Raw genomic sequence first — 14,579 nt, 5'->3', positions numbered from 1 at the left:
AAGTGGGGTCCCTGTGATGTGATGGGCAGCTGTCACCACCCACTGCAGAGCCTCATGCTCAGCGATAGTGCAGCTTCCATATCAGACTGTCACACAGCGATAAAAGTTCACCAGGAAAGCTGAAGACAGGTGGTTCTTCCTCAGTGTCTTCATGAAGACGAGAAGCTGGTGAGCTTTCTTGATCAGGCTGGAGGTATTTGTAGTCCAGGACAGGTCCTCCGAGATGTGGGTCCCCAGGAACTTGAAGCTGGAGACACGCTCGACGGCCATCCCATTGATGTGGATGGGATCATGTGTGCCTCCTCTCACCTTCCAGAAGTCCACTATCAGCTCCTTGGTCTTGCTGGTGTTGAGGAGCAGGTTATTGTCGGTGCACCATGTGGTCAGGTGCTGCTCCTCTTCTCCATAGGCCGTCTCTTCGTTGTTGCTGATGAGACCAATCACCGTGGCGTCGTCCAAAACTTGATGATGGAGCTGGATCCATGTACAGGTCTGCAGCTGTGGGTGAAGAGAAAGAGAGGAGAGGAATGGGCTCAGCACACAGCCTTGAGGCACACTGGTGCTGAGTTCTGAATTCACTGAGAGGGGGACATTAGCCAGGGCACGTGGAAAGGTAGCCAGGTTAGAAGGTTAGAAGCAGGATTCAAGCTGTTCTCTCATGGTGTGGGTGAGAAGAGAAATCTTAGTTTCAGACAAATTCACTTGGACTTCCTTTTGTTTTTGGAGATGTTTTAGCTCTCATCCAAGAACCTTCTTCAGTTCTAAATTACCTGGTGGAATCCCACAGTTAGATTTACTCTTCTGGTTTACTGAAATGTTTCTATGCTTTTTGAGACGAAAAGTCCTGCAACTGGTCTGGGAATTTGAAAAGAAACTTTCCGATTTTAGAAACCACACCTGCTTCAATCTAAGCTGTGGACAACACAGCATAATTTCCAACAGTTTATGCCTTTAATCCACCCTAAAAGGACACAGACATTCAAAAGGATACAGTCATGGCAGAGCAACAACGGAACAGAACAAGTGACACAGAGAAACAAGAATTACAACACACCCACACCAGACCAGAAACCTATCATACAGGTCCCTTACCCAGCCAGAAAAGGAAGTTCTGACCACGGGACTGAATTTTGCCATCACACCACCACAAGTCCCAGTGATAGACCTCATCACAGCTACTGAATCAGCCCAGCGACACAACAAACTACCAGAAAGAGAAGCAGAACAACTCAGACTGAAGGTGGCAGCTGCATTGCCAGTGATAAAGCCCCACCACCACCTAAGCTGACAGATCAGGAGAGGAAGGCAACAACAGCCCAAAGTGGTCAGAACATCTCAGTCTTGCTTGTTCCGTCGGGGAACCGTGATCTAAACATGGTTGATTACACCAACAAAATATTGAGTCTTCAGTGACTCGGCCACCTCTGAGACACTAAAGCAGGACCCCACTCACGCCTACAAAAAGAAGATAATTTCATGTCTTCAACGATGGGAGAAACGTGGTTGTTCTATGATGTCACCTCACTGTTCACCTGCATTCAAGCACATTATCGTCATGACAACGCTCCGTTTAGGCATCAGCAGCCATCGATACATTTATGCACTGTTGCTCAGTGTAACTGCAGAGAATAAAATCAATCCAACCCAGATTGTTGATCGCTGGATCGATGTGTGTTGATCGTATCATCATCGTGGATCACATCATGAATTATCTGGAACATCGAGTCTTTCACCCTTGATGATCCTGTTGTGACATTTAAACACAAAAATATCCTCCACATATTAAACAATAAAATCATTCTTCTTCAAATATAATATTTTTTAAAAGATAAAACGGTTCCCTCTGTTTTTCGACATGTGACATTTGAGCTCCATTTAGATGCAGCTATAAATGAGTGAGGAGGCCTGCAGGTGCATCCTGGGAAAGTACTGAGGCTGAGGAAGTACGGGTCGTGAGAGACTTCACAGATGAAGCATGAAAACTCAGTTTCACTTTATTATAGATCTGATTTTTCTGTTGTCACCAAACACTAAAATCACTGAACTTTGATTGATTATTGTTGAAAACAACATTTGGAAGAGTCCAAATAAACAGAAAGAGCTCTTTTTCTTCAACTTGATGAGTTTTTATTGAAAGATTGTAAAAACAGAGCAGCTGCAAAGCTGCTCCAAGAGCAGCAGCTCAGCGTGACAACATTGATTCCAAGCATGCAGACTGGTCTCCTCTGACATGTGAAGCTGCTGATGCAGCACAAAGACTAAAGAAGCAGATGTGAAATGGTGCTGCTGCTCCTCCACTATTCTTCACACTCGGACTTCTTGATGCTTTTTCTGCAGTCTGGGAGCCCACAGACACTTTACAGGTGTAAACCTTCTGCGCGTCCCAGTCTGACGTCAGGATGGACAGATGGCTGCTGATTTGGAAAGTCTGGTCTGCTTGTTGGACAGGAGTGCTGGTGGAGATCCCGCTGCTCACTGAAGTGTCACCAAGCAACCAGCTCACCTCTGCTAAAGGTGCAGAGAGTCTGGACAGACAGACCAGAGTGACTTTGTTGGACTGGAGCTCAGCTCTGGACGGAGGGAAGACTGTCAGGACAGGAGGAGGGAGGCTGGAGCCTGAAAATACATGAAGAAGAAATTCACACACTCACACAAAGTTCAACAGGAACTAATGAATTTAGGAGTTTGGTTGAAAACATCACAAACACACTGAGCAAATAAAACCTTCAATCTTCAGCAACAATATGAGGAAAATCTCACTAAACCAGATATTTTACACCATTTCAGAGTCATTTTGAACATAAACAGCATCAATTAAATATTTGACCAAAGTAAAATTATGACCAACAAATGATACAAAAATATAAAGTTACATATTTATAATGAGAATTTCAGCTGAATAAATTTGGATGAATTTTCTAAAACCTTTTTCACTCACTTCCATCAAACACGAGCCAAGAAAACAAAGTCAATTTAAAATACGTTTGGGTAGAAAATCTGTTCTGCAGTTATTAAAAACAGGTGAAAATGAAGAAAACTCAACAATATTTGGTGAAAACTGATTGAAATGATGTAATCTTTGGAGATGTTTCCTTTAGCTGACAGATAAAGTATCAAAGCAGGTCAAAGACTAACAGAAGAATATTTCAAATCATTTCCACACTCCACATTTCTATGAAAAAGCTTCTAGTTTGTATCAAAAGCATCAAATCTTTGTTGTTTCTGCTGAGTGTAAAAGTACTTACTGGTGACAATCAGCTTGGTTCCTGGTCCGAATACCACAGTGATTCAGTTTGTACACACAGCTGTACAAAAACCTGCTGAGAGTCACTGATGAGTGGAGACACTGAGACAAGAGAACAGCCTTCACTGGTGACACCATCATCATCATCATCATCATCATCATCATCATCATCATCATCATCATCATCACCATCACCATCATCATCATCATCACCATCATCATCATTATTATCAACACCATCATCATCATCACCAACATCATCATCATCACCATCATCATCCTTATTATCAACACTATCATCATGATCATCATCATCACCATCATCATCATCATCATGATCATCATCATCACCATCATCAGCATCATCATCATCACCAACATGATGATCATCATCATCATCATCACCATCATCACCACCATCATCATCATCATAACCATCATCATCATCATCACCACCATCATCATCATCATCATCATCATCATCATCATCACAACAGATTCTCTGTTAGAACTTTAATCAACAAACTCTTCATCATATTCCCCATAAAGTCGTTTTGATGACTTAAAGGTGTATTTTAATGGTGATGATGGAGGATGAAGGATGAGTGAGGGAGTTGGTTTTGGTTCTTGTTATTTTCAGTGATGAAACAGCAGAAAGTTTCCAACAATCTGAAAGTTTCTCTGAGAAACTGAGTGTGAACATGAGTTGATTTGTAATTTAGTGAGACTGAACATGAGCTGATGTATCAGACACTAAAAAGCAGAAGTATTGAGTGAGGAGGTTTTTGTCACAGTCTGAATCACTGTGATACGTACTCTTTAGCAGAGTCGTCCCATGTTTGACAGTAATAGACTGCTGAGTCTCCCTCCTCCAGATTATTGATCATCAAACGATAATCTGATGTTGACTGATGAGTAGAAGTGAATCTTGGAGATGAGAAACCAGAACCATATGTGACAGAACTCTAGCCGTGATACCACTTTAGTACGAACTGAGGAACTCCTCCTGGAACCTGTTTATACCAGCGAGCACTGTAACCAGTAACAGTTCCCAGGTTACAGTCCATGGTGACTGACTCTCCTCTGCTCAGAGACACAACAGTGGGCTTCTGTGTCAGCACCGTCACAGCACTCACACCTGGAAACAACAAGAGGACATGAAGTCAAGAGAAAGACACAGACTGATGAATCCAGCATGAGCTCAGAGCTGCAGTAAGTCAGCCTCCTCACATGTTAGAGCAGTGATGAGAGTGCAGAGGCTCTCCAGCATGTTGCCACTGTGTGCTGACGATCAACCTGGAAAGTGACTTTACTGCTGACAGATTCAGGCTTTGGAGGATGAGGAGAGGAGGTGCTGGAGGAGCAATTTAATAGCCCACTGGAGCTGAGAGGGACTGACAGGAGGAGGAGCTTCTCTTCAATCTGCTGCTTCACCATCAGTGGTTCCAGCCAATTATTTGCATTTTTAAATATTCATATTTTACAAAGACTTTCTGTAGTTTTCTATTTTTCTGTGTACTTGAACTGTAACTATTTTATATTTCATAAAACCCTGAGTGTGGTTGCTGGCCAGTTGTGCTCTGGTTTGAACTGGAATCCTCTGAAAGAGGAGCACAGCAGCTCTGACAGAGTGGACGGCTCCAGTGGACGTCTGTTCCTGCTTGTGTGTCACTGCCACAGACTGTTGGGACTGTTTCTTCCCGCCTGTTTCCCACAGATGCCGACTGCCCATGAGGATGATGACATGAACTTGGTCAACAGGAACCTGATGCAGAACGATCAGCAGACAAAGATAAAGCTGATCCCAAACAGGTGGGAAATTCTGCAACCAGCAGACTGTGAACCAGGTCAAAAAAAACCCAACACCAGTTTGATCTGTTCTCTTTAAAACACGACAAGACAGGAGGAGGAGGAGGAGGAGGAGGAGGAGGAGGAGGAGGAGGAGGAGGAGGGGGACACTTGATGCTTCCAGGAACACCAGTCCAGCCCAGGAGGGAAGGAGGAGCTGATTTAAATACTGGAGGACACAATTAGACACAGGTGAGACACATGCGGAACATTAAGATTGGGACAGTCAGAGACAGGGAGGACAGGATGAGACAAAGACAAAGCTGAAACTGGAGTGAACCTCAACAGACACATGTGAACAGACCAGTGAAGCAGCCTCACAGTGGAACTGTGTAAAGGTGTGTGGAGGGTTGGCGATTCAAACACCTGTTCATTCATATGGATCACATTTCCTGTCCTAACTGAGCCCACAGGCAGTTCATCATCAGTCTAAGTGAGTTCAGGACAGTTTAGTTCATTAAATAGAAGGCTTATTCCTTATTGTTCCATTTATTAAATGGTTAATTTCATCAAGTGTTAAAATCTGTTCATTCCAAGACCCAGAAAACTAAAACGGAGCAGCCCCCCCGAGTGGTTTATCACCACATTAATCAAGTGCCTTTCAGCTCAGGACACCATTTCTCTCCATCTAAACTGATCTGTTGCCCTCTGAATTGTGACTGTTGCCCGTTCTGTGTGTTGCCATGACACCAGCTCTAATCCCTCTCTAGGGGGCGTGGTTTAGCCACTTTTCCGCAGCAGTTGCTGGCGACAGTTTCACCTGCAGCCAAGTACTCATCAACTGGCTGTTTAAGCCTTTAGCTCCTGTTCACCAGCGTCTGATCCTTTCAACAGCTTAGTGGTAAATGTGGACTCTGAAACCCAGGTTGTTTATATTCAAGATTAGTAATCCTGCTGATTTTTGTTCCTCTTTGAAGGTCACCACACTTCCCTCCTTTATTTAAAGGAGACGTGCCTTAAAGGATCCTTTTCCATTTGAGAGTGTTCCTGGTCACTGCTGCACTTTGCTGCCAAAAGAGGATTTTTTCTCATTTGTGAATCCTTTCCATCAATTTTTCTGTGCTTCAGCATCTGGATTATTGCTTCGTGATTGACTGTGTTGAACGCTTTGGTCAGAATTGATGAAACAAGTAATACTTCTGAAAGTGTATTTTCCATCTGATGGAGCTTTGACCTCTATGAATCTACATCTCTGGTTTAATTTTATTTCTTAGTGTGAGCATGATGATTCTTAGTAACTTTGTGAGGTGGCTCTCATGTCTGACTGTTCTGAACAGCCCACATTCTCTTGTTCCTGGTTTCTTTGGGAGTGGGATGAACACTGTCTTCACAAGGTCTGTAGGAAGGTTACTGATATTGATATGTTGTCCTTCAGGTTTTCCCACTGCGGCTCAATATGACTGATAATTTGTAGGAATTCATTTGTGTTTTTACCTCAACTTGATGGATTATGATCTGGGTTCACCTGTGGCACATGAAGATCTCTACAGGATGAGTGTCCTTCCTTGAAGGCTCCATTTACATTGTTGATCTTACCTACTTAAACAGACTTCAATATGTTTGAATATGAGTTGATTTTCTAATTTAGTGAGACTGAACATGAGCTGATGTATCAGACACTAAAAAGCAGAAGTATTGAGTGAGGAGGTTTTTGTCACAGTCTGAATCACTGTGATACCCACTCGCTAGCAGAGGTGTCCCATGTTCCACAGTAATAGACTGCTGAGTCTCCCTCCTCCAGATTATTGATCATCAAACGATAATCTGATGTTGACTGATGAGTAGAAGTGAATCTTGGAGATGAGAAACCAGAACCATATTTGACATAACTCGAGCCGTGATACCAGTACAGTACAAACTGAGGAACTCCTCCTGGAACCTGTTTATACCAGAGAGCAGCCCTGTTAGTAACAGTTCCCAGGTTACAGTCCATGGTGACTGACTCTCCTCTGCTCAGAGACACAACAGTGGGCTTCTGTGTCAGCACCGTCACAGCACTCACACCTGGAAACAACAAGAGGACATGAAGTCAAGAGAAAGACACAGACTGATGAATCCAGCATGAGCTCAGAGCTGCAGTAAGTCAGCCTCCTCACATGTTAGAGCAGTGATGAGAGTGCAGAGAGGCTCTCCAGCATGTTGCCACTGTGTGCTGACTATCAACCTGGAAAGTGACTTTACTGCTGACAGATTCAGGCTTTGGAGGATGAGGAGAGGAGGTGCTGGAGGAGCAATTTAATAGCCCACTGGAGCTGAGAGGGACTGACAGGAGGAGGAGCTTCTCTTCGATCTGCTGCTTCACCATCAGTGTTTCCTGCCACTGTGTCTTTTCTCTCCCAATTATTTGCATTTTAAATTTTTCGACTTCCACACAGAGTCTCTGTGGTTCTCTAAATAAAGCTCAGCTTTAATATTCTTCCTTCACCTGCTTTGTTACAGTCCAAGAATATGTCAAGTCCCCACGATGACATCTAAATGTATTTTTAACAGATAGATTTGTGCATTTATTGATTTTTCATTCACCGTGACTTCAGTTCTCAATGATGAACTATAGCAAATATACAGTAGTTTGAATAAAGATCAGATCCTTCACAACAAGCAGTCTAAATATCATTGACTTCATCGAAAATTAAATAGTCACTGAGTTGAGACTGATGTGTTTTTAGCTCCAAACATTTAAAGAGCAGCTTTAATATTTTTTCCTGATGTTGGTGAATGTCTCAGGGCAGGAACGTTCACAAAGGTTTGTGTGGCTGCAGGTTTGTGTTGTAACATCAACAGCAGAGCAGCCTTGACTCATTTAATCACCTGATCTGAGTCTTCAGACAGCTGATTGGTCAAACTGTGTCTTGATTGGTTTCATCAAACCTGCAGACTCGACCCTTTGTTGAACTACGCACATGATTTCTACCCACAGATACTAGAGATCATCTATAAATACGCTGCACTAAGACAAGACAGTGACTGGTGACCAGGCCCACCATATGTAATTCCTGCTGGTATTAAAGCGTCAGACTCGTCACACTCATCAGACTCTGCAACGATTCTCAGAATTCACAATCTGCTTGTGTTGTGATGTCTATTTTCCTCTCAGATGTGCTATATTTTATCAACAAACGGCTCCACCTGCACGTGGGCTGAAGGGGGTTGGTGATGATGGACTTTGGCTCAGCTAAATTCTCTCCTCAACCACCTCCGTAGTGGAGAACAGAAGGCAGTTCAGGCCTCAGCCTTCAGCTCTCTCACTGCTTCCATAAGCAGCTGCAGCAAAGAAGGTGGCACCTGTGCTCCCACAGGAGATGATCACATCAGTGTCCTGGACCTCTGGAGGACACGGTCTCAGCAGGTGGACACCATGTTGGACACACTTGAAGCAGCACCATGACCTGGGAAGCTTGTCCCTCCAAGGAAAGGAATTGGTTTTGCAACCAGCGGGGCATTGGTTCAGATCCTCTGATGGGTCACGGGTTGGTGTTCCCATTAGCAAGACACCTAGTCTTCATTGCACCCTTTGCTCTGTTTACATATTGACATTATCATGAGTAGTTCAAACATATTATTGATAATCAAGCTGTTTTTGTCCCGATTCCCATCCTTATCAGGGAAGGACGACCAAATATCTTGTCTCTAGATCATCCTAGAAGATAATCCTGTAGTCTGACGTGTACCAGGAGTGAATTTGTCCCCATATTTGGCTCCAAAATCAGTTGCAGCCTAAAAATCGAAAATATTAACTGTGTTCAATAGTTATGACCAAGAAATCTTCACGTGTATGAGGAGTTTCCTTCTCAACACTCTACATCCTGCTCTGGTCCTCCAACACTCCGCTCTTCCAAAGTCTAAACTGTTCTCTTTGAAACAAGACAAGACAGGAGGAGGAGGAGGAGGAGGAGGAGGACACTTGATGCTTCCAGGAACACCAGTCCAGCCCAGGAGGGAAGGAGGAGCAGATTTAAATACTGGACGACATAATTAGACACAGGTGAGACACGTGAGGAACATTAAGATTGGGACAGTCAGAGACAGGGAGGACAGGACGAGACAAAGACAAAGCTGAAACTGGAGTGAACCTCAACAGACACATGTGAACAGACAAGTGAAGCAGCCTCACAGTGGAACTGTGTAAAGGTGTGTGGAGGGTTGGCGATTCAAACACCTGTTCGTTCATGTGGATCACATTTCCTGTCCTAACTCAGCCCACAGGCAGTTCATCATCAGTCTAAGTGAGTTCAGGACAGTTTAGCTCATTAAATAGCAGGCTTACTCCTCATGATTTATCAAAGAGGTGTTAGATTATAGGACATAATATAAAATAAGGTCAAATAAACCTTTAATAATCTTACAATGGATAATTGTGCTGTTTACAGCAGCGTAAAATGATAGTACCACCACACACATGCAATGTGTATAATATAGAATATAACTAAATTATTGGGGGGGGGCTGTACATGAGGAGGACAAAGTCATTGCAACAAAATTGAGATGACCGCAAACAGCACAAAATGAATATATAAACAGCTACACCCATCGATGTAGCTACATATGTTTTGAAGAGAATTGTCTTTATTTTATTAGCATGTGTTGTACCATATGTTTCTGTTTTCTGTTATAAGCACTTTAGAAGTTAGGAATAGTAGAATGTTTAATCAGTGGAATAAAGATAAGCAGTCAGTTGACCCTTCCTTGACATGAATGTTGTTTAGACAGTTGGAGCCAGGAGGAGACAGTCAGAAGGAAAGTGGTAGACCCCCATCGTAAAACGTGACAGAATAGTTTACTGGTGTTGATAAGTTCCTCGGCAGGAATGACCTCTGACCTGGCTATCTGGGAAGATAATGGAGAAGAAGGACTGCACCAACACCAAATGAGGCGGGAAGAAGAAGATGAGGTCATCCAAGAAGAAGGACTGGATTGGAGTGAATTAGCATCAATAATTTACATATATTGTTCTATAAAAGACTGGGCCAAGGGATAGTTAGGTCGTCAGACTTCATGCCCTGACAATTGACTTTGTTGTTGCTAGGGTTATGAACTGGCCCAGAGCTCTGTAATATTTGTATCTTGAATTGATTCTGTTTGCTAAATACATCTGTTTGCTAAATACATCTGTTTGCTAAATACATCTGTTTGCTAAATACATTTTGAAATTGACATTTGTTTACTGGAAGTCTTCATTTAAAGAACACGCGGATTGGCAGTGACACACGAGAGGTACTGCGATCCAACACCAACCTTTTTGAAACCAAGAGCTACGCCATGGGTACCGAGTCGTGTGAAGGGCTACCGCTTGACACACTCCTCTAAAATAACAAATTGTGTGTGTGTGTGTGTGTCAATAACTTAGAATGGGTAACAGAAAAGATCAACATTTGATCAGAAAAACTGTCGAGTTTTCACCAGACCCTTTCAACCATAAGAAACTAAACCATTTTAACAATTCATAAACTATGTTGAACCATTTTTTAAAAAGTTATGCAACATTTAAAAAAAAATAACTTTCATATTGAATAAATCTTAACTGAACAAATCTACTGCAATTCTGCTCAAAATCTGTTACATTTTATAAACACGCTTTTGAGCTCATGGGCCTTCTCTGACTGTAGAATGCTTCCCGGTGGGTAGTTAGCATTAGCATTGTAGCTTTCATGACGCGTAGTGAAGCGTCGCTCCACATTGTGCTGCTTCGCCGTCATCACAGTCGCCCCACAAATGCAACATACACACCTTCCTTTCACAGTAGTAAAAAATTACTCTTCCTCCCATTCACTTTGAAACTGATAAATTTACTGTCTTCTTTTTGCCATGTTTTTGGGGTAGAAAATTGTACTCCACTGCCCGCTACTTTATTCTCCACAAGCGCAAAGGTTCTTTCATGCGCACAATACTGACCTTTGAACTAGGTCAGAGTTCACCTTCACTTTATTTATATTTTTATTTATTTTTAAGACAGGACTGGCACATGTAGCTCTGGCTGTGGACCTCTGTTTGACCCTAGCTCAAATGTCAGTTCAACCCAGCCTGCAAAAGGTATGGGTGTCTGGTTTGCAGCTCTACCAACAAGCGTCTCATTCTCTTCAAGAAGCTCCTCCATGCTGCGAAGTGTGGTGTGTGAAAGGCAGGATCTCCTCCAACTCTCATTGATGATGGTTACTTGTGAACCCGTGTCCCACAGGGCGGTTGTTGCTACTCCATCAAAGAAACAATTCACAATGCATTTTTTTCCAATGAGAGCCTTAAGCTTAGCTTGACGATGTAGGGAGAGATGGCTGGCATAAGTGGCACTCACAGCCTGTCGGGCCTCCCGACCCCTCTCAAGCTCCGCCTCCAGCTGCCTGATGTGGTCACATAGAAGTCCGTGCACCCGGTCATCTGTTCCTGGTTGGCTCGATGTTGATGGTGTCTGGGGCCCGGCAGTCTACATTGTCACCCTCATGCTGTCAGATCTCTCTACCAATCTTTGTCCTCTGCAGCCTCTAGAAAAATGCCCTGACTGTCCACACTTGAAACAGTGTCCACACTGGTCACCTAATCCTTGCTCTTTACACACTCCACATCCTCTCTAAACACTTGTTTTAGTTTGGTGGGCAGGTCCCTGTCAATGAGTACCTCATCCGTCACTGTCAGGTCATCAAGAAAGGGTTTAAGATGGAACTTAATCATCACTTAATAGTCCAGTACTAACTGACCATAAGAATTTCTTCTGAGTAAGCTCAGGGCTATACTGTTCATCTGACCCGACCTCTCTTGAAGCAAGCAAAAGTCTCTCTTTTAACTCAATGGCTCTAAACAGGAAGTTTTGGGGTGACTCACGACTGTCCTGTGTCATGTTGACTAGTCTGTGATACAAGTCTATTGAACTGTCCTCTTTGAAGTGTCCCTTTAGTATGGTCTTTAACTGGGTAAGGGTGAGGTCACTTTTTATTTCAAGCATATCTCGAATAGTCAAACCTGGGCTGATTGACTTGACCACAGCTTCCACAACTTCATCCTCGCTGTGTCCCCTACTAAGGCCTCTGTCAATCTGATGCATAAGGTTTGTGTACGAGAGCCGGTCTTTCTGCCCCCTTTCCCCTATCTGACCACAAATCTTGAAATCTTTCCTTATTGTCACTTCTGGGAGTCTGTTCACAGCTGCAGGTGGCACAACTTGTGGAGCTGATGGTAGGTTGAGTGATGCACTGTTCACTCTCTCACTCAACCTCCTCACTTCATCCTGCAGAGCTTGACTGTTCTTCTGTAGCTGTGAATACTTCTCTGCTAGGCTCATTTCTGTTGCCGTTTGCTGGATATCTTGTTCTGTGTTCTCTGCATTTTCATCTGTCTCTGTGTCTTCATCAATTTCTTTAATCTGTTCCACTGATTTTAATATGTTCTTGAGAAAATACAAAGCAACATCCTCCTCTTCTGTACTAATAGTACTGTCCAAAGACTCTGTGATCCGACTGATTAACGCCCGTCTTGTTGTGGCATTTCCGCATGAGATCTTGGCCAAGACACACACCTCTTTCAGCTGATCCAGTTGCAGCAGCCATAGTCTCCGTGACACTGTGTCTGCCAGCTCCTCAAGATCCTGCATGTCCGAGGCGGCTGCGCCACCGAAGCTGCGCGCTCCCGTCGTCATCACTCCAAGCTCTCTGTGCGCGTTCTCGTCAAACGTGACTCGACGTCAATTAATCCCAGCAGTGCCTCCAATATTTGTTGCACACTTGGATACAATAACTGACTGTCCAGGCGTGCATGGGTGGGTTCTTTTTATAACTTTAATCCAGCGGTCAACACAGGAACACAACGTGGAGCCTACCGTCCTGTCTCATGCTTCACCCCGGTCTCTTTTAGAATCTGCGCGCTCTCTTTTTTCCTCTGAAGCACCTAAGCTGCCCCAAAAATGCCTGCGTGAGCCTCACTCATTTTAACCACCAGCAACACACTAAAACATTACATATGCTCTCGTACATAAATGTTTCTTTTAACTACTGAACAGGATTACATGCAAAATAACAAAAATTAAATAAATTAAATATTAGAATGGTCCATGTCCCTATACATGCCAGGCATTCTGGGTCCCACATCATCCTCTTCATCATCATCATCAACATCATTATCATCATCGGCACCACCACCATCATCACAATTCATTATCATTATCGTCGTCATCATTAACATCATCATCATCCTGATCGGCACCACCATCATCTTCATCATCATAGTCACAATCATCATTGTTATCATCCTTATCACCATCATCATCTTTAGCATCATCATAACAATCATTACCATCATCATCATCATTATCATCATCATCATTATCATCATCACAACAGATTCTCTGTTAGAACTTTAATCAACATACTCTTCATCATATTCCCCATAAAGTCGTTTTGATGACTTAAAGATGTATTTTAATGGTGATGATGGAGGATGAAGGATGAGTGAGGGAGTTGCTTTTGGTTCTTGTTATTTTCAGTGATGAAACAGCAGAAAGTTTCCAACAATCTGAAAGTTTCTCTGAGAAACTGAGTGTGAACATGAGTTGATTTGTAATTTAGTGAGACTGAACATGAGCTGATGTATCAGACACTAAAAAGCAGAAGTATTGATTGAGTGAGGAGGTTTTTGTCACAGTCTGAATCACTGTGATACGTACTCTTTAGCAGAGCCGTCCCATGTTTGACAGTAATAGACTGCTGAGTCTCCCTCCTCCAGATTATTGATCATCAAACGATAATCTGTTGTTGACTGATGAGTAGAAGTGAATCTTGGAGAAGAGAAACCAGAACCATATATGACAGAACTCCAGCTGCTATGCCAGCTCAGTACAAACTGAGGAACTCCTCCTGGAACCTGTTTATACCAGCGAGCAGCACTGTTAGTAACAGTTCCCAGGTTACAGTCCATGGTGACTGACTCTCCTCTGCTCAGAGACACAACAGTGGGCTTCTGTGTCAGCACCGTCACAGCACTCACACCTGGAAACAACAAGAGGACATGAAGTCAAGAGAAAGACACAGACTGATGAATCCAGCATGAGCTCAGAGCTGCAGTAAGTCAGCCTCCTCACATGTTAGAGCAGTGATGAGAGTGCAGAGGCTCTCCAGCATGTTGCCACTGTGTGCTGACTATCAACCTGGAAAGTGACTTTACTGCTGACAGATTCAGGCTTTGGAGGATGAGGAGAGGAGGTGCTGGAGGAGCAATTTAATAGCCCACTGGAACTGAGAGGGACTGACAGGAGGAGGAGCTTCTCTTCAATCTGCTGCTTCACCATCAGTGTTTCCTGCCACTGTGTCTTTTCTCTCCCAATTATTTGCATTTTACATTTTTTGACTTCCACTCAGAGTCTCTGTGGTTCTCTAAATAAAGCTCAGCTTTAATATTCTTCCTTCACCTGCTTTGTTACAGTCCAAGAATGTGTCAAGTCCCCACGATGACATCTAAATGTATTTTTACCAGATAGATTTGTGCATTTATTGATTTTTCATTCACCGTG

The 14,579-nt window shown here is 43.2% G+C and overlaps 1 long non-coding RNA gene and 1 pseudogene across 1 annotated transcript; one reads left to right on the top strand and one right to left on the bottom strand.

The window, feature by feature from the left end:
- Window positions 1-2,102: 2,102 nt before the first annotated feature.
- On the bottom strand, window positions 2,103-14,306 carry LOC130515562 (immunoglobulin lambda-1 light chain-like; annotated as a pseudogene).
- Window positions 5,614-6,657, top strand: LOC130515575 (uncharacterized). Its single transcript, XR_008947215.1, has 2 exons — window positions 5,614-5,933; window positions 6,010-6,657. It is a non-coding gene; the product is annotated as an uncharacterized LOC130515575 (long non-coding RNA).
- Window positions 14,307-14,579: the final 273 nt, after the last annotated feature.

The sequence above is a fragment of the Takifugu flavidus genome, chromosome 18 (assembly GCF_003711565.1).
Source record: "Takifugu flavidus isolate HTHZ2018 chromosome 18, ASM371156v2, whole genome shotgun sequence".
Classification (NCBI taxonomy): Eukaryota; Metazoa; Chordata; class Actinopteri; order Tetraodontiformes; family Tetraodontidae; genus Takifugu; species Takifugu flavidus.
This window is presented reverse-complemented; position numbering and strand designations above follow the sequence as displayed.